Source organism: Natator depressus, chromosome 11, assembly GCF_965152275.1.
Source record: "Natator depressus isolate rNatDep1 chromosome 11, rNatDep2.hap1, whole genome shotgun sequence".
NCBI lineage: Eukaryota > Metazoa > Chordata > Testudines > Cheloniidae > Natator > Natator depressus.
This window is the reverse complement of record NC_134244.1, coordinates 70,204,194-70,230,956: the sequence shown is the minus strand read 5'-3', so window position 1 is coordinate 70,230,956 and position 26,763 is coordinate 70,204,194. Positions and strand designations below refer to the sequence as shown.

At 44.1% G+C, this 26,763-nt stretch overlaps 1 protein-coding gene across 4 annotated transcripts in view; it reads left to right on the top strand.

Moving 5' to 3' along the window:
• Nucleotides 1-26,763, top strand: part of AGAP1 (ArfGAP with GTPase domain, ankyrin repeat and PH domain 1) — a 680,051-nt gene that overhangs the window by 466,056 nt on the left and 187,232 nt on the right. The gene's annotated exons all lie outside the window — the stretch shown is intronic.

Genomic DNA, 26,763 nt, shown 5'->3' with positions numbered 1-26,763 from the left:
AGACCTACCTCTTCTAGGGCAGACTTCCCAACATTCAGAGGATCCTTAGGGTGGTTTTGCACCACAAACCTTGTCTTTCTACCAGGGCTGGCACCCAGGTATGGTGGTTGCCATCATTGCCAGAGCCCTCTTCATGGCTTACTAGGACAGCTATTAATACTGAGTGGCTGAAGTCTCTCCCGCATTTAGCAAAACTGAGTGAATTGGGTACAGTGAGGAATGAAAGGGAACCGAATGATCAGACCACCCTCACTTCTTCTCCTGTCCTTCTTTGAAGGCTATGCCCCATAGTGGTTTCCATCACTCAATTCATGCAGCCATTCTTTAGCCTGTGTGTGTCTTAGATGAGCAACTCTTTGATTTCCTTGGCTAGGGAACTGCTTCACGTGGATCCCTGATTTTTTTTAATATAGACTGATTGCAGAATTGTCAGTTTGTATGATAACAGAGCAAAGAAGATGGTGTATTTTAAAGGATAACAGAGCTCTGTAGACAGCCTTAAGTTCAGACCCAAATATGTTACTTTTTGGCTGTCTGATCCACGATCCCTTAGTTCCGTTGACAGAGATCCCTTAGTCATGGCATGATAGGGATCTCTGTCAACAGAACTTCCCAAAAGTGGAATTTGTTATCCATCTCACTCTGTGCCCAAGAATGCCTTCTGTAGGATTCTATTGAGAGAACAAAGATGGTATCAAGTGTTGAGAGGGTTGCTGCATCCTAATGCCTATCCAGGGTGATATAATTTCCATAGTTGAAGAGTGAGGAGCTACAAGAGTCTTCCATCAGAGGACTCTTTCTTACTTTTTAAGCTCAGCTTAGTCCAAGAGAGAAGAATCTGGCTAAAATTGTGAAACCAAGAGCAAAAAATCCTCCAGAGGGACTTCTCTCTCTTTCTTTAGAGAGACTTTTTTTTTCAGCTCTATAAATCTGACTGCTTCTGGGGGCTTTTTGAAGCTTTTGTTTTAAGGTTCTTGAATCATCAGATTCACAAAAGAGACCTCCTGAACATCCACAAGTGTCTATTTGAGCATCCAGGAAAGATGATGGGGATTCCAAGGTGTTGGTACCAGGTAATGAAAGGTGAATGAGCGCAAAACTGTCTCAGGATGTGTATAGAAGAGGAGTGATGGGACTGGTGTCATCCTAATAGGTCCACAGGCTTGGATTCTATTGACAGGTGTAAATATCAGACTCTTGTCCATGGAAGTAACCTCTCTCCAGAGACTACAGGACCCAATGTTGCCAGTACCCTGTCAGGTTCAAACTGATGGGCTGGAACTTAAGAGGACAAATCTTTTGAAGACTCTGGGTATGCTAAACAGTTAGTTGATGTCTTCCTACAGTCTAGACTCTACATCCAAGGCCAAGTGCCATGTCTAACACATTTCAAACACTGGAATGCAAAAATCTGTCCAAAATCAACGGCAGTCAAAACTTGCCTTCGTTTTCTTTCTGATGATTTGTTGAAGGTCTGACCCTCAGCACCTCTCTTATAGATGCATCTATAGACATTAGTCACCTTCGATTTATACACGGGGGAAAGCATCTCAAGCTCCTTATTCTAACATTGCCAGGTTCTCCAAGGTAGTAGTAAAACTGTATCCTGTAGTCATATTCCTGTAGCCAGCTGGAAGATGAACTACTTTTTGAACCACTGATTGACTTAAAAGTTTTTAATTGTCTCAAGTTTTACTCAGTTGTTTCTTTTTACCATTTTTAAATCCAGACATCACACCTCTTTTTCAGTCCTTCTGACTCTTAGGGAAGTAAGCGGCATCACCAGTATGTCTGTCAGGCTATTACAGTACCTGGACAGAACAAAGTTTGTCAGGAAAAAACAATTTATTTTTTTGTTCCATGGGCAAAAATTATGGTTTCAGAGCTTTAAAATCAACCGTCTCTTGCTTGGTCTCAGCCACAATTCTTCTTCGAGATGAGTGTCCATGTGGGTGCTCCACTGTAGATGTCGGTGCCCCCCGCACCGTTGTTCAGAGATTTTTACAGCAGTATGCGTATTGGCTGCGCATGAACAGAGCCTGCCTCACATACCAGACTTGTCTTAATTGTGCGCATGCGTGGCTGAACTCCTCAGTTCCTTCTCTACCGTCCCCGGCCTGAGTCGGACCTAGAGCAGACTCGTTAAAACTTTTTCTTTTACCCATTCTACATCCTTTTTTCCCGTTAGTTTAGCACTCTAGTTACTAGATAAGTTCATCCCTTTAAAAAAAAAAATTCATTCCTGCTTGTTCCTCTCAGCGTCCAGCTGATGCTAATATGCCTGGCTCCCCAGGATTTAAGCGGTGCACTACGTGCAGGGACGCCATCGGTATCTTGGATGGTCACTCGCAGTGTATAAAATGCCTGGGGGAGTCCCTCATTCCTCAAAAATGTGCCCATTGTTCCGAATTAAAATCCCTGGCACGTAAAGACAGAGAACTCCGCCTGAAAATGATTCTTGGGCAGAAGTCACTTGGACCTGCTTCTCACCCAGGTACGGGCTCCTCAGTGAACTGCAGCCCTCCCGCCTCCAAAAAGGACAAAAAAAGAAAACAACTGCCTCCCTCACCCAGAAGGGAAACATTGCAAGCAAAAAGATGGCTGAGCAGGTCTATTTCATAGAGTCATAGAATATCAGGGTTGGAAGGGACCTAAGGAGGTCATCTAGTCCAACCCCCTGCTCAAAGCAGGACCAATCCCCAATCAAATCATACCAGCCAGGGCTTTGTCAAGCCTGACCTTAAAAACTTCTGTGGAAGGAGATTCTACCACCTCCCTAGGTAACGCGTTCCAGTGTTTCACCACCCTCCTAGTGAAAAAGTTTTTCCTAATATCCAACCTAAACCTCCCCCACTGCAACTTGAGACCATTACTCCTTGTCCTGTCCTCTTCTACCACTGAGAATAGTCTAGAACCATCCTCTCTGGAACCACCTCTCAGGTAGTTGAAAGCAGCTATCGGATCCCCCCTCATTCTTCTCTTCCGCAGACTAAACAATCCCAGTTCCCTCAGCCTCTCCTCATAAGTCATGTGTTCCAGACCCCTAATCATTTTTGTTGCCCTTCGCTGGACTCTCTCCAATTTATCCACATCCTTCTTGTAGTGTGGGGCCCAAAACTGGACACAGTACTCCAGATGAGGCCTCACCAATGTCGAATAGAGGGGAACGATCACGTCCCTCGATCTCCTCGCTATGCCCCTACTTATACATCCCAAAATGCCATTGGCCTTCTTGGCAACAAGGGCACACTGCTGACTCATATCCAGCTTCTCGTCCACTGTAACCCGTAGGTCCTTTTCCGCAGAACTGCTGCCTAGCCATTCGGTCCCTAGTCTGTAGCTGTGCATTTGGTTCTTCCATCCTAAGTGCAGGACCCTGCACTTATCCTTATTGAACCTCATCAGGTTTCTTTTGGCCCAATCCTCCAATTTGTCTAGGTCCCTCTGTATCCTATCCCTGCCCTCCAGCGTATCTACCACTCCTCCCAGTTTAGTATCATCCGCAAATTTGCTGAGAGTGCAATCCACACCATCCTCCAGATCATTTATGAAGATATTGAACAAAACCGGCCCCAGGACCGACCCCTGGGGCACTCCACTTGACACCGGCTGCCAACTAGACATGGAGCCATTGATCACTACCCGTTGAGCCCGACAATCTAGCCAACTTTCTACCCACCTTATAGTGCATTCATCCAGCCCATACTTCTTTAACTTGCTGACAAGAATACTGTGGGAGACCGTGTCAAAAGCTTTGCTAAAGTCAAGAAACAATACATCCACTACTTTCCCTTCATCCACAGAACCAGTAATCTCATCATAGAAGTCGATTAGATTAGTCAGGCATGACCTTCCCTTGGTGAATCTATGCTGACTGTTCCTGATCACTTTCCTCTCGTGTAAGTGCTTCAGGATTGATTCCTTGAGGACCTGCTCCATGATTTTTCCGGGGACTGAGGTGAGGCTGACTGGCCTGTAGTTCCCAGGATCTTCCTTCTTCCCTTTTTTAAAGATTGGCACTACATTAGCCTTTTTCCAGTCATCTGGGACTTCCCCCGTTCGCCACGAGTTTTCAAAGATAATGGCGAATGGCTCTGCAATCACATCCGCCAATTCCTTTAGCACTCTCGGATGCAACTCGTCCGGCCCCATGGACTTGTGCACGTACAGCTTTTCTAAATAGTCCCTAACCACCTCTTTCTCCGCATATTGCTTCTATGCAGACCTTCCCCTGGCTCAGCACCTTTGATGTGCCGTTTCCCCCGTCATCATGGTAATTCCTGCCTGTGGCTGCGGTGACAGCGCAAGCTCCCAGTGCCGAGGCTTCAGGCTTCAAGTTACCTGCCTCTCTCATGGCACCATCTGGCACCGCAATGGACACGGTGCCAGCACAGATTACCTTGCCGGAAGAGACGCGGGCTGCGCTTACCTCCCTGGCACCACTGACCTCAGTGCATGCATTGAGCGCTACGGTGCAGAGAACATTGGTGCCAAATGACCCTCCAGCACCGCAGGCACTCCTAATTTCACACAGGCTCTCCGACACTGCAGTTCATTCATTCACCAGACCTACAGGTGTCACCTAACCTACAGTCACCTCTACTTGATACCTATTTTTCTCCGGACATTTGCATGTGGTCCGGACACCTGTCTACACCTGTATCTCACTTTTCTACTGATGAGGAAGCCATAGTGCAGGGAGACTTTTCACTATACCAGTTCTCCCAGTCACAGAGCCAAATCAGCACACGTCACAGAAAATCTAGGTCTTCGCTCATCAAAGACCTCCCTCCCTGATATACAAACCCGTGGATGGTACCACCTATGCCCTTCCCCAGTCAGTGGCAATACTGGGGTCCATGGGCACCATATAAGCGATTCCACTATGATCACCAAGATGCCAAAAATAGGAGCAATGCCACCTCGCCGCCACCACCATTGCATACGGCTACAAATGAGAGACAACAACAAGCTGTTACTCCACACTTCGATGAACACACTACACATGCTTCCCCAACCCTTGTGGAGCCCGTATCCACATAGGATGAGGCTATACTGCCTCCCCCACCAACACTGTTGGATGACTTCTTAAAATTTCAAGACCTCTTCAAAAGAGTTGCCAATGAGTTGAGGATTAATCTGGAGGAAGTTTCTGAAAACCAACATGAGTTGACTGACATCCTGCAACCTTCCTCCACATCCAAGATTACCTTACCTATAAATCCAGCCATTATGAATCCTGCCAAAACCATATGGCAGACACCAGCTACTAGTACACCTACCTGTAAGCGAGCTGACCGGATATATTTTATTCCTTCCAAAAGGTCTGAGTTCCTTTTACTCACCCAGTGCCAAACTCATTGGTAGTAGAGGTAGCTAATCAAAAGAATGAACACCAGTTCCCAGGTCTACCCCAGCTGATAAAGAACGTAAAAGGCTGGACCTGCTTGGTCATAAAATGAATGCTCTGTCCATATTACAATTCCGGATATCTAATTATGCGGCCGCTCTGGCAAAATATGACCACAGAAATTATGAGAAACTCATGGGCTTTATTGATGACATTACAGAAGGTAAAAAAAATCAGTTTAAAGCCATAGTCTCTGACAGACAAATCATCTCCCATACCGCACTACAAGCTGTGCTTGATGTTGCTAACACAGCTGTGAGGTCCGTTGCTAACACAGCTGCGAGGTCCACTGCTACAGCAGTCGTGATGCGTCCAGCTTCCTGGCTTTCAGCGTCGTCTTTTCCTTGCGAGGTTCAGAATACCATCAAAGATCTCCCTTTTGATGGTGAAAAAACTATTTGCCGGTAACACCAACGATGTGCTTCACTCCACGAAGGACTCGAGAGCGACAGTATGGTCTCTCAGTATCCAAACCCCTGCAAATAGGAGGAGACAATATAGATACCAACCTTATCAACATCCACGCTACCCAATGTATACTCAACAAAGTCATAGACCATATGAACAACGTCAGTGATCAAGATACCAATATCGCCGCACCAATCCATTGGCTCTATGTCAACCCCCTCTCACTAATAAGCAAACGTGAAGATGTGACCGAGGGTATAGAAAACGTCATCCCTACTTCAGTCTTTATTCTTCCCCCACCCCGCTTCCCTTTTCAGGGACTCCTCTCACCAACAACTACTCCACCAAGAGGTGCATCACCACCTCCAATTAGGAACAGTAGAACCAGTGCCTGACAACACAGAGGAAAAGGGTTCTACTACCATTACTTTTTAACACAAAAGAAAACTGGGGGATGGCGACCCATTCTCGACCTCAGATGCCTCAATAAATTAGTTAAATAAAATTAAAAAGAAAAAATACAAAATGGTGACTCTTGCAACCATAATTCCAGCACTGGAGCAGAGAGATTGGGTTTTCAGGCCTCAACCTGCAGGATGCTTATGTTCCTGTGACCACACATCCTGCCCACAGATGTTTTATTCTCCTTCCCCACCGGGGGAAGGAGACCAAAGCCCTGAGGTAAGTGGGAAAGCGGGATACCGGGAGGAAACACAGGCAGGAACGTCTGTGAGGGGAGGGCTCCTGCCTCATTCTGAGAATGAGGGGCGATCAGCAGGTTATCTCAAGTGCTTATATACGAATGCACAAAGCCTTGGAAACAAGCAAGGAGACCTGGAGGTCCTGGTGATGTCAAGGAATTATGACGTGATTGGAATAACAGAGACTTGGTGGGATAACTCACATGACTGGAGTACTGTCATGGATGGTTATAAACTGTTCAGGAAGGACAGGCAGGGCAGAAAAGGTGGGGGAGTAGCACTGTATGTAAGTGAGCAGTATGAATGCTCAGAGCTCCGGTATGAAACTGCAGAAAAACCTGAGTGTCTCTGGATTAAGTTTAGAAGTGTGAGCAACAAGAGTGATGTAGTGGTGGGAGTCTGCTATAGACCACCGGACCAGGGGGATGAGGTGGATGAGACTTTCTTCCGGCAACTCGCAGAAGCTACTAGATCGCACGCCCTGGTTCTCATGGGTGACTTTAATTTTCCTGATATCTGCTGGGAGAGCAATACAGCGGTGCATAGACAATCCAGGAAGTTTTTGGAAAGCGTAGGGGACAATTTCCTGGTGCAAGTGCTAGAGGAGCCAACTGGGGGGGGGGAGCTTTTCTTGACCTGCTGCTCACAAACCAGGAAGAATTAATGGGGGAAGCAACAGTGGATGGGAATCTGGGGGGCAGTGACCATGAGTTGGTTGAGTTCAGGATCCTGACGCAGGGAAGAAAGGTAAGCAGCAGGATACGGACCCTGGACTTCAGGAAAGCAGACTTCGACTCCCTCAGGGAACGGATGGGTAGGATCCCCTGGGGGACTAACATGAAGGGGAAAGGAGTCCAGGAGAGCTGGCTGTATTTCAAGGAATCCCTATTGAGGTTACAGGGACAAACCATCCCGATGAGTTGAAAGAATAGTAAATATGGCGGGCGACCAGCTTGGCTTAACGGTGAAATCCTAGAGGATCTTAAACATAAAAAAGCTTACAAGAAGTGGAAGGTTGGACATGTGACCAGGGATGAGTATAAAAATATTGCTCGGGCATGTAGGAATGAAATCAGGAGGGCCAAATCGCACCTGGAGCTGCAGCTAGCAAGAGATGTCAAGAGTAACAAGAAGGCTTTCTTCAGGTATGTTGGCAACAAGAAGAAAGCCAAGGAAAGTGTGGGCCCCTTACTGAATGAGGGAGGCAACCTAGTGACAGAGGATGTGGAAAAAGCTAATGTGCTCAATGCTTTTTTTGCCTCTGTCTTCACTAACAAGGACAGCTCCCAGACTGCTGCGCTGGGCATCGCAACATGGGGAGTAGATGGCCAGCCCTCTGTGGAGAAAGAGGTGGTTAGGGACTATTTAGAAAAGCTGGATGTGCACAAGTCTGTGGGGTGGGACGAGTTGCATCCGAGAGTGCTAAAGGAAATGGCGGCTGTGATTGCAGAGCCGTTGGCCATTATCTTTGAAAACTCGTGGCGAACGGGGGAAGTCCCAGATGACTGGAAAAAGGCTAATGTAGTGCCAATCTTTAAAAAAGGGAAGGAGGAGGATCCTGGGAACTATAGGCCAGTCAGCCTCACCTCAGTCCCCGGAAAAATCATGGAGCAGGTCCTCAAAGAATCAATTCTGAAGCACTTACACGAGAGGAAAGTGATCAGGAACAGTCAGCATGGATTCACCAAGGGAAGGTCATGCCTGACTAATCTAATCGACTTCTATGATGAGATTACTGGTTCTGTGGATGAAGGGAAAGCAGTGGATGTATTGTTTCTTGACTTTAGCAAAGCTTTTGACACGGTCTCCCACAGTATTCTTGTCAGCAAGTTAAGGAAGTATGGGCTGGATGAATGCACTATAAGGTGGGTAGAAAGCTGGCTAGATTGTCGGGCTCAACGGGTAGTGATCAATGGCTCCGTGTCTAGTTGGCAGCCGGTGTCAAGTGGAGTGCCCCAGGGGTCGGTCCTGGGGCCGGTTTTGTTCAATATCTTCATAAATGATCTGGCGGATGGTGTGGATTCCACCCTCAGCAAATTTGCGGATGATACTAAACTAGGAGGAGTGGTAGATACGCTGGAGGGCAGGGACAGGATACAGAGGGACCTAGACAAATTGGAGGATTGGGCCAAAAGAAACCTGATGAGGTTCAATAAGGATAAGTGCAGGGTCCTAGGGGTGACAGTGGACGAGAAGCTGGATATGAGTCAGCAGTGTGCCCTTGTTGCCAAGAAGGCCAATGGCATTTTGGGATGTATAAGTAGGGGCATAGCGAGCAGATTGAGGGACGTGATCGTTCCCCTCTATTCGACATTGGTGAGGCCTCATCTGGAGTACTGTGTCCAGTTTTGGGCCCCACACTACAAGAAGGATGTGGATAAATTGGAGAGAGTCCAGCGAAGGGCAACAAAAATGATTAGGGGTCTGGAACACATGACTTATGAGGAGAGGCTGAGGGAACTGGGATTGTTTAGTCTGCGGAAGAGAAGAATGAGGGGGGATTTGATAGCTGCTTTCAACTACCTGAGAGGTGGTTCCAGAGAGGATGGTTCTAGACTATTCTCAGTGGTAGAAGAGGACAGGACAAGGAGTAATGGTCTCAAGTTGCAGTGGGGGAGGTTTAGGTTGGATACTAGGAAAAACTTTTTCACCAAGAGGGTGGTGAAACACTGGAATGCGTTACCTAGGGAGGTGGTGGAATCTCCTTCCTTAGAAGTTTTTAAGGTCAGGCTTGACAAAGCCCTGGCTGGGATGATTTAATTGGGGATTGGTCCTGCTTTGAGCAGGGGGTTGGACTAGATGACCTCCAGAGGTCCCTTCCAACCCTGATATTCTATGATTCTATTCGCTTCGTTCTGGGCTCACAGCACGCCCAGTACAGGGTCCTACCTTTCGGCCTCTCAAGTGTGCCTCGTGTCTTTTCCAAACTCCTCGCAGTCATAACAGCTCATCTCAGAAGGCAGAGAATCATAATTTTTACTTACCTCAACAACTGACTTTTCAAAGCCAGGACCTTCCAAGAAGCCATTCAGTCCACACAACGGACAGTCCAATGTTTCCATGCTCTTGGCCTGCAAATGAACAAAGAAAATCTTCACTCACTCCCACCCAGCAACTGGAGTTCATAGGAGCACATTTCGACTCACGCAAAAGAATAGCATCTCTCCCACTCCACCTTTTTAACATCATCAAGCTTTTTGTTCCCAAGCTGTGCAACAGTCCACAAGTGGCTGCACGAGCTTGCCTACAACTCCGAGGCCACATGGCCTCTTGCACTTTTGCAGTCAGGAACACTCGCCTCTTCATGAGGTCTTTCCAAAGCTGTATTCCACGGTCTACAGACCGAATGTCCATGGTCTGAACAAACTTTTATACATACCTCCCAGAGTCTACGACTCCCTCCACTGGTGGACATTGTCTCACAGCCTTTGCTCCGGGGTCCCATTTCTACAGGACGTCCCATCGGTTGTCATAACTACAGATGCATCCCTTACAGGATAGGGAGTACACATGCCCCAGTACACTACTCAGGGTCTCTCGTCTCCTGCTGAGACGTCCCTTCACATCAGTGTCTAGAACTCTGAGTGATACGCAATGCCTGTCTCCAATTTCTCCCTTTCATACAAAACCAACATGTCAGGACAATGACCGACAACATTGCCTGCATGTTCTATGTAAACAGGTAAGGGGGGGTGAGGGCGCAATCCCACCCCCTTTGAACAGAAGCAATGAAACGATGGAACTGGTGTCTCAGACACAATGTCTGAATATCGGCTGCATACTTACCTGGATCTCTCAATACCACTGCGATGACTTCAGCAGAAGATTTCCCATAGACCACGAATGGGAACTAAACAAGGATATAGTACTAGACATATTCCACACATGGGGATACCCAACCACAGACCTTTTCACAACTGCAGCAAACAAAAAATGCCCAAGATTTTGTTCCAGAGTGGGACTAGGCAAACACTCACCGGGGGATGTGTTCATGTTCCCATGGAACACCGACCTAATGTATGCATTTCCCGATACCGCTCATACACAAATTATTGACAAAAATACAAACACACCAAGCCAGGGTCATAATGATAGCCCCACATGGCCCAGACAGGTATGATACCCCTTCCTTACCAAGATGTCGCTTTCCGCACCCATCCCACTACCCTCCACCCGAATCTCTTGTCCCAACAACAGGGTCTACTACTCCACCCCAGTTTGACCATGTTACACCTCAAGGTTTGGTTCCTTCATGGTTCTGAACTGGCTCGGAGCAGATTCAAAATGTACTGCTTTGTAGCACAACAAATTCTACATGCACCACCTGCCTTCATAACTGGAGAAGATTTACACACTGGTAGATTGTCACAAACACCACTCCTTTTTTCCATGCCTTTCCCGCTAATCCTCGACTATCTGTTTAGAGATTAAATTCTCTGGACTCTCCCTGAATCCCATCAAACTCCACTTGACTGCAATTACAATGTTCTATGATGCCATCGATGATAGGACTATCTTTGCTTATCCCATTACTAAGCAATTCCTTAAGGGACCCCAAACCCTATACCCAGACATCAAACCGCCTAATCCATTTTGGGACCTCCCCACGTCTTAACATGCCTAACCAAAACCATTTGAACCATTAGCCACATGTTCCCTCCTACTCTCTCTATGAAAACAGCATTTCTGGTAGCAATTGCCTCTGTGAGACGCACAGGAGAAATTGCAGCACTCATGGCAGATCCTCCATACACCTTTATTTTTTTAAGGACAAAGTCACCCTACGCTTACTCTCTGAAATTCTCTGAAGGTGCACTCATCTTTCCATGTCAGTGAGCCTATCCATCTCCCTACCTTTTCCAAAACCACATGCAAATTCCTTTGAATCTACGATGCACACTTTGGACATGCTCAGAGCTTTGTCCTTCTACTTCGACAGGACTAAAACCTTTAGGTGTTCCAACAAGCTATTCATCCCCATTGCAGAACGCTCTAAGGGCTCATTTCTCTCTAACCACAGACTTTCCAACTGGATCTCGAGTTGCATTTGTCTCTGTTATCAACTACAGAACATGACTCCTCCTACCTTTATCAGGACTCACTCCACCAGATCCATGGCGGCCTCAGTGGCCTTTCTACTTAATGTCCCCCTTTAAGGACATTTCCAGAGCTGCCATTTGAGCTTTTGAAAATACATTTGCAAAACATTATGCTCTTACACAGGGACCCATCACCGATACACGTGGGCAGAGCTGTTTTATCGACTGTATTCCTTCCAGATCCAAAGTCCCTGCCTCCTTGAGAGAGACTGCTTTTCAGGCACCTACAGTGGAGCACCCACAGGGACACCTCTCGAAGAAGAAGAGGAGGAGGTTACTCACCTGAGCAGTAACTGATGTTCTTCGAGATGAGTGTCCCTGTGGGTGCTGCACTCCCCCCCCCATCTATTTCGGAGCTGGGGCAGCCTCCATTGTAGAGAAGGAACTGAGGAGTTTGGCCACGCATGCACACTATTAAGACAAGACTGGTACGTGAGGCAGGCTCCGCGCATGCGCAGCTGATACGGGTACTGCTGTAAAAATCTCCGAACAACGGCGCAGGGGCGCACCGACACCTACAGTGGAGCACCCACGGGGACACTCATCTTGAAGAACGTCAGTGAGTAACCTCCTCTTATTGAATAAAAACAAGATAATATTAAAAACAAGTAAAAAAAAAAGGCACCTGCTTGGGCTGGTTTTACTGACTGTCAAATGTATAGCAGAGTTCCATTCTCAACATATTTTAGCATTCAGCTCAATAAAATTGAGGGGGTATATAACAAGCGATGGCTTTAAAGAATACTATGGAAATGTTAGTATTTTAGAAGATTACATCGCAATCTATAAATAGGTTTGCTCTTCTGACCCTCATAATGGTGAAGGATGCTGGAAACATTCTTCACACAGATAGAGGATCACAGCTTCAATTCAACTAGAGAGGAAATATAGACAGGTGCAGTTCAACTTCCATGCACAGCAGATAAGGTTCTGAAATCAGTACATATTTAAATTACACAATTGAATGTGTGTTTTGGTTGTGCTGAAAATATTTTTTTCAAAAGCTTTCTCACTATAACATCTTGCACATGAGCATAAAGTGACTGCGAAGAGAAAATGCACATAAATATGTTTTGAAGTACAGGAAACCTATATGCAGTGTATTTCACATTTGAGGACCTATTGCAGAACTAGTAGTGGTGGGGAGATTTGAACACTTTGTACAATACAGTAATGACAGATTGGAAACACTTTTGTTTTTGCATTGGAAAAAGTTACTGAAAAGCAGTGATAGTGCGTAGCTGATAAGAATTGGAGAGAGATTATGTGAATTAGCCAGTGAAAATCTTTTTCTGAGGTGGTAATGAAAGGGGAAATTTAATGGCCTGCTGTAGAAAAGTGCAAAATAGTGGTCTCACAACTGAAAACATTTGTAATTTGACCCTCATTTTGTTCATGGTGCTTTCACAGAAAAGCAGGGGTTTTGTATAAAGATTATAATGCAATTGCCTTCAAGTTGAGTGTAGTTAGCTTAGTGATGTCACCTGGTATTGTTCCCAGATCGGGTGAGTCTATTCCATGCGCTCAGGAAGGATCAGCAGATGCTATTTTGACTCTTGGGTATTTCTAAGACACTTATCACAATGGTATTTAACCATTACAGTAATATTTAAACTGCATTTCTTGGAGGGAGAGACTACAGCTAAGAAATTAGACAGAAAATAATTATATTTTCCCCAATTTTTTTGGAATCAATAGTAATTACACAGTCCAGCCTGGGAATGAATTCTTGTCAAAAGTATATTTGGGAACTAGGTTCCTGTTAAAATTTTGAGAAGCCATTAGCTACACTGAATTTGAATATTATCTATGGTTTTAACACAGAAACATAGGCAGCCCTGTGAGAAAGTGGAGAGGTCTGCACTCTCTTTGGCCTTATTTAATCCCCCCATTTTATACAGGCAAGGAACTGTTGCATTTTCCTGTGTTTGATATTAGTATGTGTTCGTTTATTGCTTCAGAGTTTATCATTTCCTAAGAGGAGCAGTTCTCTGTGGGGTTTGTTTTTTTTTTTTGTTTGTTTTCTATGCTTCTGTCATTGTAGACCTAATGTCTCTGGTGCATGATAGAGCTCCTCATACCAAAAAAGCACGCCTGGCTGGCTTTCACTCTTATGTGACATAACTACATACTTCTTAAAAAAAAAAAAAAACTGTGTTAAAAGAACACGAAGGTTGCAAAGTGTAATACCCATTTAGAAAATGTGAGATTTATAATTCCTGTCCAACTTTAATTCAGCTTCTTTGCACTTATACATTGTGATAGTCTTGGGCAACATCTCATAGGAAGTTGAATGGAACCCAGCAGTTCCATGCAGTGTCTTAAACACAAGGAAACATACCTTCATATTTAACAACTGTGTGCCTTATTCGGGGTGTCTCTTGTGTGCTACATAGGGCAGGGATCCTGTAAAACACATGATAATGTAAATCAACCTGTAACATTATACATTTCCACAAGAGGGCAGAATTAAGATTGCACCTTAATTCCAGGGTTTTCTGACCCTTGAGTGCTTGATTTTGCAACCTTAACATTCTTTTAACATTTTTAGTATGAACTGTCCTGGGGTTTTTTAAGCAAACAAAAAAACAGAACCATAGTGCCCTCTACATGGGCCATCCACTTTTTAATCCAGGACCATAATATGCACATCACAGACTTCTACTGCTCAATCTAAAGGAGTAAATGACAACAATAATAGGCTATTGTCTTCCATGAGAAGAGGCCACTAGAGGGGAATGCTACGTATGCTTTGCCTGTGCCTTATACAGCTGTTTGCTAGACAGCAGAAGAATTTGGGAATCTGGAATCCTAGGTTCTATTTTGGGCTCTTTAGGGAGTGGAGTGTCATCTGGCAGTGTAGTAGGAAGAACACCTGAGATATAAGCCCTAGTATCAGAGGCCTGGTATGAGGCAGAACCTACTCACAAAATCTGGCAAGAACAGGGCTGATATTGCAAAAATACACATTCCTAAGAAGTGCTAGTCACAGAGTACTCACGCAAACACATCCCGATATCAAGTGGTAGCAGAACATCCCGATATCAAGGATGGTACAAAAACATTCCCCAAGGATAACAGTAATGACCCCTGACCCCTCCTAAAAGATAAGGTAAGGATGATAGTATGTAATAAAGATGTTTTGATCGAACCAACATGTACACGGTGAGGGGTAGTAACTATGTCATGGGGCAGTATGTAACTTGTTTGCATCGGGGTATAAAGATCTATCCCAGAGGAAATGTCTTTGTCTAGCCTAGAGAGGAATGGAATGACCACCGGTCACTGAGCTGGTCCATTGTTACAGGCATACATATATTAGTGGTGCAGTAGAGTCTGCGGGATACTAGTACCGTGATTCGTCGACAATAAACCTGGCTGGGTTCCTGCATCCATTAACTGATCTTGTAGTCATTGGGTGGTTTGCTCGAGGTCTGCCATGCCGGCTGTCTGTGCAGGGCTAGGGCAACACACAAAGGGAACACACGCACACACAGCCAAACGTCTTATCAACATCTAACCACAGGTGGTTGCCGACAGCACAGCATATGGTTTTGGCTTATTAATTTTGAATAACATTGTAGCTACGTAGGTAACACTGGACTCTCTTCAGAGCCATGCCAGAACTGACCTTGTGCTCTTTGAATTTCCTTGTTTGTAAAATGGTGAGAGTGATACTTGCCTAAGGAGGCAAAATCCCACCAATAATTATTGTGGGCTGTGCTTTTGTCTTCTGGGCCACAAGCACCTTGCGGCCATTTGCACCTTCTTCAGTCATGAGACAGCTCTGCTGCAATCATAGAATCATAGAATATCAGGGTTGGAAGGGAGCTCAGGAGGTCATCTAGTCCAACCCCCTGCTCAAAGCAGGACCAGTCCCCAACTAAATCATCCCAGCCAGGGCTTTGTCAAGCCTGACCTTGAAAACTTCTAAGGAAGGAGATTCCACCACCTCCTTAGGTAACGCATTCCAGTGTTTCACCACCCTCCTAGTGAAAAAGTTTTTCCTAATATCCAACCTAAACCTACCCCACTGCAACTTGAGACCATTACTCCAATATGAGCTAAGAATGCTTAACCAGCACCTAGCCTCGCTTTTCCAAAAGATTACCTGTTGGAGCTCACATGCCTATATGAATCATTATCCATGTATATGATAAGATAGAGATTGGGATGTGTGCTTCAAAGGTACCTCTGTTTATTGTGCTCCAAATACAGGGCGTAGCGCTCCTCCTATAACTCGTCAATCTCACGATGTCGTTAAATAGGTGACCTGTTCCCTGTCACCACTGTTTTCTGTGATGGTGCTATAACATCCCAGCTCTTTCCTGTCCTCTCACCTTCCATCTCAAAAGCCTCTCTGTACATGTGCATTTATTGCACATGCAATCTCTCTCGTTCTTCACCTACCAAAACCCAGACATATTTCAAAGATGTCTGCTATAGTATTTCTGCTTTCTTGAAAACTAGTGCAAAAGGGCCTTACAGATTCTTTTTTCCATGCTTCCAAAATTTTTAGCAGCAAAATTTCAGCATTTAAAATAGCATGCAAAAAAATGGCAGGATATTTTTCGTGAAATACCAGTGAAATGTTTTTGCCATTTCTGCATAAGGCTACCACAAAATGACAACTGGAGTTCCTTATCAGTAATTATCCCCATTGACATTTTATTTAATGCTGAGAGCAATGTCCCAGCTTTGTAAAAAATATATTCTTGAAATAGCATGACAAAGGACTACAGGATGGCGTTGCTACACGTAGTCTTTTGGTAAAAAAGGAAACAGGCAAATTGTGGTGAGGTTGTAATGAGGCTCAGCAGTTACCCCATAATGTAAAATTTGTGAGCCAAACAGCACCTGGATGTTACATCCATTAAATTGGCTTTGTAAAATGATGTATAGCAAGTACAGCATAGATTTCATGGACAAAAATGTGTTTAACTCTTAAGTCAATGTTGAAATTTTCTTCAAACAAGATTTTGTGTTTTACTTTCCACCTCGTCCCATCTGCTTGAGAACAAAGGTTTAGCCTTGCCTTGAGACATGTATCCCCAGTTCCAGCAGAACTCTTGTGCTGGCTTTCTGTATTCCTGACTTTAAAGGCTTCACCAAGGGCACAGACATAACTATCCATAATCTTTACCTCCCACCAGGCTGTTGTCAACATCCCCAGCGTCTAGGAGAGTAAGCCAGGGAAATAAATTAACATCCTAAAAACAAAAAATCAAGTTCCCATTCTCCCCTTACTTAGCTCCAATTTTAGATGCTCTCTAACTTACTGAAGGAAAATAAATCCCTTAGTGAAGATATGAAAAGAAAAATTCTGAGTACTATCAATCACTTCCTTTCCAGAACCAGTAAAACTGATTGCCGAAAAGCTTTTCCCCCTAACCTGGAATACGTCTCTAATTATGGCAGGTGATTTACCTGTTGGAGGCAAAGAAAAATAACCATCTCCTTTCCCCTGTCTCTTCCTAACAAGTCCTAGGACTCGACCTGAAGACATCTAAGGGCTTGTCTATATAGTGCATAGTCCACACTAACGCGGTCTAAATTCTTGTGCACACTAAGCGGCTAGTGTGGACCATGCTGGGCGTATTAAAGTTCCCTAGCGCACATTAATATAGACTCTAGGGAACTTTTAGTGTACACCAGCAGGATCCACACAGGCCAGTTAGTACGTAATATGCTAGTGTGCCCTAGAATTTACACCCCTCTAATGTAGTCTAATGCACTGTGTAGACAAAACCCTAAGGTAAGAAATAAGGGAAGGAGTGAGTTTGTTTTTTAGTGAAGTGCCATTTGTGGGAAGATCCCTTTAGAGGTTTAAGCTGTAGATAGTCTTCCAACCCAAGTTCCAAGGTTAGTTTGTTTGCAATGCCTATGATCCAAATTGCAGGTTTTAATTGGGGAATTGGGTTTGCACAGACTTGCCCACAGGCTAGGCTACTTGCACACCAGGTTGAGCAGAGAGGAGGATGGTACAAATTCTCACTTCAGTTAGCATTAACAAGGCTCATTTCCTTCACACCACACTTTAAAAAAGTTGTATTGCTGTCATGGCACCCCAAGTCCAAGCTGTGGAATATAACTTAAGTAAACACAACATTTTATTTATTTAACTTTCAAGGTGAAGTGAAATTCTGTTTAGATTTTGTGACCGGTGGTAGACAAGCTTCACCCTGCTGACCAGTCAGTGTGCCTCAAGCCTGACCTGGGACTACCTCTACACGGGGTAATTTCCAGATCCCTTCAGCTTCTGCTGTATCCAGAGATACTGCCAGTTCTGGGGTAATGTTACTTGATGTGGACATGTGTCCACGCGCTACATCAGCTGCTGAACAGCCGTTCTTCTGTAGAAGTTATTAGCACAACTCTGTGCCTTCAGATGGAGCAGACTCACAGGCCCAGTTTTCCACTACTACTGACCTGGGTTAGGTATGAGTTGGTGATCTGTGTGTCTGATGACCTGTCCCCAGACCCATCCATTTTCTCTTACAAACAAACAAAAAACCACATCATATTTAGAGTCACTGAGGTAGAAAGTTCACATCTAGCAAGGTTTACTGTACCAATAAATTGTTGAATAGTTAACGCTGTTAGTTACAGAAGACTTCATATTGTATATTCACCATTGTAAGTAAATTTAACACTGAAGTATTCAAAAATGTTTGTTAGCTGCACAGCTGTCACTAAGTTTGTTAAACACTATTATCATCTAACAATGTGTGACACTTTGGACATGTTGCAAAAATGTAAAGATGCTGTTCTCATAAATGTGAGTTTCATAATCCTGATCATCTATCAAAACTATGCAGTGGCCATTAAGTAATCTTATTGTATGCTGAAGTGCTTAGAATCAGATTAAGTTGTAATGAACTGCCTTCCAGACATTATTTAAAAAATGTTAAGTACAGAATTTATTTTTAAGTTAGACTAATATACTTTTAAAGTATCTAATATGGTATCATTGGGTTGTAATAGTGATAGTTTTTCCTTACAACTAAAAGTTATTTTCTTTTAAACTGAAGTGAAATCTACCGCTTGGTCTGTGTCACAGCATATAGTTTCCACAAAATATTTCATTACAGTAAACCTGAAGATTAGTGGCAATAGCCTTTGAAATGTATCGTGGTACTCATTTAAAAAAAAAAATCGGGAGGCGGGCACAGGGGAAACTTAATATAGAACCTAATAATACATGGATAAGGTAATTTATCAGATATATTTTTAATATACCTTATGTATTATTAAAAATACATAAGGTATATTAAAAATACCTTATGTATTTTTAATTTTCGGCCTGATCCAAAACCAACTGAAGTCAGTCTTTTTTAATTGACTTTGGTTAACTTGTGCATGTGGTCCGTTTTAAATTGGGGGTATTGTGTGGGTTTAGATTTTATGATCAGGCATTTGCACCAAAGCCTGTAAGCACTGGCCAAGTAGTAAATATTCTCAGGATCAGTCCCTAAATTTTTTAATCTGTTCTGGATATAAATGATCAGCAATGAAACTAAATGGCCCAGAGTGCTGGGGTATTGTTCTAACGCTGAATATTTTCATTTTAAAATATATTTTGATAGTGTTGACTGGCGAGGGTGTAAAAAGGAGCAGGAAAGAATATTTTCTTAAGAAACACCTAATTTTTGTCTAAAATAACTCTTACATAGTATGTAACACTTACAATATGCTATATTAGCAACAGTGTAAATGTGAATTATTTTAGCCTATTCCAGTACTCTAGCCAGCATTATGCAGTTAACATGAACTGTTTTCTCTCCTTTCTTTCTCACTTGGACACATTATGTGATTATACTGCAGACTGTAAACTCAAGAACTTGTGAGGAATTTTGTTCAAATTTTAACATTAATTACCAAAGTCTATTTTTGCTTTGACTGGGTTTCTACAAAAGACTCCCAGATGGATCATTTCATTTCTTTTGATAGGTTTCAGAGTAGCAGCCGTGTTAGTCTGTATTCGCAAAAAGAAAAGGAGGACTTGTGGCACCTTAGAGACTAACAAATTTATTTGAGCATAAGCTTTCATGAGCTACAGCTCACTTCATCGGATGCATTCAGTGGAAAATACAGTGGGGAGATTTATATACATGGAGAACATGAAACAATGGGTGTTACCATACACACTGTAACGAGAGTGATCAGATAAGGTGAGCTATTACCAGCCAGAGAGTGGGGGGGGGGGGGAAACCTTTTGTAGTGATAATCAAGGTGGGCCATTTCTAGCAGTTGACAAGAGTGTCTGAGGAACAGTGAAGGGGGGGAAATAAACATGGGGAAATAGTTTTACTTTGTGTAATGACCCATCCACTCCCAGTCTCTATTCAAGCCTAAGTTAATTGTATCCAGTTTGCAAATTAATTCCAATTCAGCAGTCTCTCGTTGGAGTCTGATTTTGAAGTCTTTTTGTTGAAGAATTGCAAGTTTTAGGTCTGTAATCGAGTGACCAGAGAGATTGAAGTGTTCTCTGACTGGTTTTTGAATGTTACAATTCTTGACGTCTCATTTGTGTCCATTTATTCTTTTACGTAGAGACTGTCCAGTTTGGCCAATGTACATGGCAGAGGGGCATTGCTGGCACATGATGGCATATATCACATTGGTAGATGTGCAGGTGAACGAGCCTCTGATAGTGTGGCTGATGTGATTAGGCCCTATGATGGTGTCCCCTGAATAGATATGTGGACAGAGTTGGCAAAGGGGCTTTGTTGCAAGGATAGGTTCCTGGGTTAGTGGTTCTGTTGTGTGGTGTGTGGTTGTTGGTGAGTATTTGCTTCAGGTTGGGGGGCTGTCTGTAAGCAAGGACTGGCCTGTCTCCCAAGATCTGTGAGAGTGATGGGTCATCCTTCAGGATAGGTTGTAGATCCTTGATGATGCGTTGGAGAGGTTTTAGTTGGGGGCTGACGTGATGGCTAGTGTTATTTTCTTTGTTGGGCCTGTCCTGTAATCATAGAATCATAGAATATCAGGGTTGGAAGGGACCCCAGAAGGTCATCTAGTCCAACCCCCTGCTCGAAGCAGGACCAATTCCCAGTTAAATCATCCCAGCCAGGGCTTTGTCAAGCCTGACCTTAAAAACCTCTAAGGAAGGAGATTCTACCACCTCCCTAGGTAACGCATTCCAGTGTTTCACCACCCTCTTAGTGAAAAAGTTTTTCCTAATATCCAATCTAAACCTCCCCCATTGCAACTTGAGACCATTACTCCTCGTTCTGTCATCTGCGACCATTGAGAACAGTCTAGAGCCATCCTCTTTGGAACCCCCTTTCAGGTAGTTGAAAGCAGCTATCAAATCCCCCCTCATTCTTCTCTTCTGCAGACTAAACAATCCCAGCTCCCTCAGCCTCTCCTCATAAGTCATGTGCTCTAGACCCCTAATCATTTTTGTTGCCCTTCGCTGGACTCTCTCCAATTTATCCACATCCTTCTTGTAGTGTGGGGCCCAAAACTGGACACAGTACTCCAGATGAGGCCTCACCAGTGTCGAATAGAGGGGAACGATCACGTCCCTCGATCTGCTCGCTATGCCCCTACTTATACATCCCAAAATGCCATTGGCCTTCTTGGCAACAAGGGCACACTGTTGACTCATATCCAGCTTCTCGTCCACTGTCACCCCTAGGTCCTTTTCCGCAGAACTGCTGCCTAGCCATTCGGTCCCTAGTCTGTAGCGGTGCATTGGATTCTTCCATCCTAAGTGCAGGACCCTGCACTTATCCTTATTGAACCTCATCAGATTTCTTTTGGCCCAATCCTCCAATTTGTCTAGGTCCTTCTGTATCCTATCCCTCCCCTCCAGCGTATCTACCACTCCTCCCAGTTTAGTATCATCTGCAAATTTGCTGAGAGTGCAATCCACACCATCCTCCAGATCATTTATGAAGATATTGAACAAAACCGGCCCCAGGACCGACCCCTGGGGCACTCCACTTGACACCGGCTGCCAACTAGACATGGAGCCATTTATCACTACCCGTTGAGCCCGACAATCTAGCCAGCTTTCTACCCACCTTATAGTGCATTCATCTAGCCCATACTTCCTTAACTTGCTGACAAGAATACTGTGGGAGACCGTGTCAAAAGCTTTGCTAAAGTCAAGAAACAATACATCCACTGCTTTCCCTTCATCCACAGAACCAGTAATCTCATCATAAAAGGCGATTAGATTAGTCAGGCATGACCTTCCCTTGGTGAATCCATGCTGACTGTTCCTGATCACTTTCCTCTCATGTAAGTGCTTCAGGATTGATTCTTTGAGGACCTGCTCCATGATTTTTCCAGGGACTGAGGTGAGGCTGACTGGCCTGTAGTTCCCAGGATCCTCCTTCTTCCCTTTTTTAAAGATTGGCACTGCATTAGCCTTTTTCCAGTCATCCGGGACTTCCCCCGTTCGCCACGAGTTTTCAAAGATAATGGCCAAGGGCTCTGCAATCACAGCCGCCAATTCCTTCAGCACTCTCGGATGTAACTCGTCCGGCCCCATGGACTTGTGCACGTCCAGCTTTTCTAAATAGTCCCTAACCACCTCTATCTCCACAGAGGGCTGGCCATCTCTTCCCCATTCTGTGATGCCCAGCGCAGCAGTCTGGGAGCTGACCTTGTTAGTGAAAACAGAGGCAAAAAAAGCATTGAGTACATTAGCTTTTTCCACATCCTCTGTCACTAGGTTGCCTCCCTCATTCAGTAAGGGGCCCACACTTTCCTTGGCTTTCTTCTTGTTGCCAACATACCTGAAGAAACCCTTCTTGTTACTCTTGACATCTCTTGCTAGCTGCAGCTCCAGGTGCGATTTGGCCCTCCTGATATCTTTCCTACATGCCCGAGCAATATTTTTATACTCTTCCCTGGTCATATGTCCAACCTTCCACTTCTTGTAAGCTTCTTTTTTATGTTTAAGATCCGCTAGGATTTCACCATTAAGCCAAGCTGGTCGCTTGCCATGTTTACTATTCTTTCGACTCATCGGGATGGTTTGTCCCTGTAACCTCAACAGGGATTCCTTGAAATACAGCCAGCTCTCCTGGACTCCCTTCCCCTTCATGTTAGTCCCCCAGGGGATCCTGGCCATCCGTTCCCTGAGGGAGTCGAAGTCTGCTTTCCTGAAGTCCAGGGTCCGTATCCTGCTGCTTACCTTTCTTCCCTGCGTCAGGATCCTGAACTCAACCAACTCATGGTCACTGCCTCCCAGATTCCCATCCACTTTTGCTTCCCCCACTAATTCTACCCGGTTTGTGAGCAGCAGGTCAAGAAAAGCGCCCCCCCTAGTTGGCTCCCCTAGCACTTGCGCCAGAAAATTGTCCCCTACGCTTTCCAAAAACTTCCTGGATTGTCTATGCACCGCTGTATTGCTCTCCCAGCAGATATCAGGAAAATTAAAGTCACCCATGAGAATCAGGGCATGCGATCTAGGTGACTAATAGGTGACTTCTGGGTACTCTTCTAGCTCTGTCAATCTTCAGTCTCTCTGGTCACTCAATTACAGACCTAAAAGTTGCAATTCTTCAACAAAAAAACTTCAAAAACAGACTCCAACGAGAGACTGTTGAATTGGAATTAATTTGCAACCTGAATACAATTAACTTAGGTTTGAATAGAGACTGGGAGTGGATGGGTCATTACACAAAGTAAAACTGTTTCCCCATGTTTATTTCCCCCCCTGTACTGTTCCTCAGACATTCTTGTCAGCTGCTGGAAATGGTCCACCTTGATTATCACTACAAAAGGTCCCCACCTCCCACTCTCCTGCTGGAAATAGCTCACCTTACCTGATCACTCTCGTTACAGTGTGTATGGTAACACCCATTGTTTCATGTTCTCTATGTATATACATCTCCCCACTGTATTTTCCACTGAATTTATCTGATGAAGTGAGCTGTAGCTCACGAAAGCTTATGCTCAAATAAATTTGTTAGTCTCTAAGGTGCCACAAGTCCTCCTTTTCTTATTTCTTTTGCTAATTCAGTTGCTGATAGCCGAATAACACGCAGCCATTCTAGAAATTTTAAAAATGGTCACTTTTGTCACTTTGCAAACAAAAAAGAGTCAAGTAATAAATATCTTGGAGATTACCCTTTCATCCTGCTAGAGGGTGCTCCCTCAAGGTCATTTTTTCAGTTCTCTTCATGACACTGTTTGCCCCTCACCAGTACTAGAGAGAAATAATCATACTTTTGTTTTCAATATTCTGTGCTTCATAGAAAAGGGAGGGAAATATCAGGGCTACTTGAGTAAATGTTTTGGGGTTTTGGTTTTAAATCAGCATGAAACATTTTTGTGTTCCTTTAAAAATTTCTTGCTTTGATTTTAAGTGTGCAGGAGGTTTGATTGGGATTCCTTCTTCCTCCAGTTCACAAATGGGGCTGAAGTCTAACAATTAACAAGACAAACATTAGAAATATGTTCTGAACTCTCATGGACCTGAATGTAGGTGCCAGAGTAGATGAGATCATTTACTGATGAGACTGCATTTGTTCCAAGATGACTGATTTGTATGCCTCACTGTACTCTTGCACTGTATCCTGGATAAAATCACAGATTTGTCCAGTCCCACTGATGGGGTCTTGTCGAGTTTTGACTTTTACATATTGTAATACTAACCAGTTGGATGTTCAGACCATTGCAAAACTGCCAGCTCTTTTATTCCCCCAATGATTTTAAAATATTAAGGCCATCAAGGGGGTTGAAGCTGATTTATCAAAAGGAGAAAAAAATGCACAAATGTGTTTGGAGTATTGAAGTGCCGTTGACATCTAAAGTCCTAACCATGCTGTTTTCCTCCACACTCCAGCAATCAGGACATCCAGCAAACCCATAAAAAACCAAACTAATAGCATGAATATTCAGTGACCTAGAATACTAATTATTGTCATGAATATTAATGTGATCGGACTTGCTTTTTCCCCTTCTCTTTCTCTCTTGCTCTCTTTTTTTCCACTCAGCCGGCTCTAAAGATGGGCCATAATGAGAGCATTTAAGAGAGAGAGCGCTCTCCGCCGTGACAGGGACTGGGGTAATAAGGAGAGCTTGATTAACGTGGTGCACTTGGGGGAGAGATGAGAGGATTCACGTGGTCCTGTTGTGGGGGAGGCAATGAGGCACCGGCGGCTGTGTTGCTGCTCCCTCAGATTAATGAGGCCTAAGAGTGCATTAGGAACAGTGACAAAGGTTTGATCTAATGGGCTCAGTCATTTTTCCTTTGAGTGACAGACGCACAGAAGTAATTGGCTGTGCAGAATGGCAGCTCATTGGCAGTACTTAAGGATACATTATCCCCGTTGTGTGGCCCGCAGAGGCTGTTTATCAAAACTGCTCACACTGCAGACATGCATTCGCTGAGCTGCCGTTACAGTGGTAATAGCTATAAAAAAAATTTAACATCAAAATCGTAGCTATTGTCTTTTAGAAAGAAAGTTTCTCTGTTTTAGTTTAAAATGATCTAGGAAATATTTTAATAATGATAATTTACTTTGTACACCAAGCATGAGTATTTTTAGGCCCACAATTATGGGTGAGAATTTGGGGAAGTCTGTTTTACTGGTACAGGAAATATGAAGTTAGTTTTTGCCCCATTGCTTAAGTCATATGTTAATTGTGTCTAATTTAGAGGTTATTTGTCTAATGCCCAGGTAATGCTTTTTTCCAGTTTAGTTATTATTAAACAACTTCCATAAGTCTTCACAGAGATCCCAAAGCACTTTACAGACTATGGCCCCAAGCCTGCAGATATTTCCACATGTCCTTAACTTTACACATGGGAATTGTACTCTTTGAATATACTGATGTTACATTAATCAATTCAATGGGACTACTCCCATGCGTAGTGTTAAGCACATATATAACCGTTGGCATGACTTCGGCCCAAATTCATAACACACACAAATAACTTCACAAAGAATGTAGCATAGCCAGCTCTGGGATGTTACAGTAATAGTAAATAGTATTTGCTCAGAAAATGTATAGCAAAGGGAAACCGTGCAAAGGGAATATAATATGAGCAAACTGGATTTTCGTCAGGATGATTTAACTAGAAATGTCCTTACTTTGCAAAAAGTGCCATGGGATGTTGAACAAAATCAGTTGGACAAGTTTGTGATCTGTCTTTGCATCCAAAAGATGGTACATGTGAAAACATAATTTCCCTAATCATATTTGGAGCTGAAAGAAAAGCATACCCTCCTGTTGAATCATTAATACCACTTCCTGCAGCACCAGAGTATTTTCTTGGAGTCCTCCCATGCGTTCATTAAACTTGACTCTACTTAGCTTGTGGCTACCAATGAGATCCCAGCCTGAGGTTGCAGGGCTTCAGGCCTTTATTATTGTATTGGTGTGATTACTGACTATGAAAGAAAACTGTATTGAAATCGCACAAAGTAATTCACTTTGGAAAACGGTTTTAGACAAATATACCAACAAAGCTCTTGGAGGATTATTGAAAATGAATTCTGGGCATTTTAATGGGGGAATTGGGGGTTATTTACAGGGCTTTGGAGCGGAACCCAGAGGTGGAGCGCAGAGCTGCTCCGGAGCAGTGGAGCTGCAGGTTTTTGCCTGGAGCTGGAGCAGAGCCGAAGCACAGCTCCAAAGCCCTGGTTATTTAGACCCCTAGTCAGGTCCGTCCAGGAAAAAAACAGAGGTGCCATGCTGTAGGCTGGTATTGCAGCTGGGTCCAAATGGAATTCATAGGAAGGAGAGAAGTAAAGAAAACATGTTCTTTTGCCTTTCTCCATTAACAATCCCTGCCAATAACCTATCTGGCTCTAGTCCCTGCTCCTGCTGCTCCTGGTACCTAACTCCTTTCAGTAGACAGTCTCTCCCCCTCTCCCCCTGCCCTCTTACGGACTCATTCTGAATGGGTTTGGGGAGATGCTGTCCAGTTAGTAAGAAGTAGTGGTGCATCTTGATTTCACCACTGGACACAAATTCTGCCCTTGGGCCAGCATGGGAAGGGAAGAAGCACCTTTTATCTTCTTGGAGAGAGTTATGATGGGATCCTACGTGACATGTTGTCATATTCCTGAGGGGCGTTTCCAATCGCTGTAGGGAAGGTCATCGCAACGTGTATGTTAGTAGGCACTGAAGAGAGCACAAGGCAAATGGGAAGGTGCTGGAAGATTACTTGCCT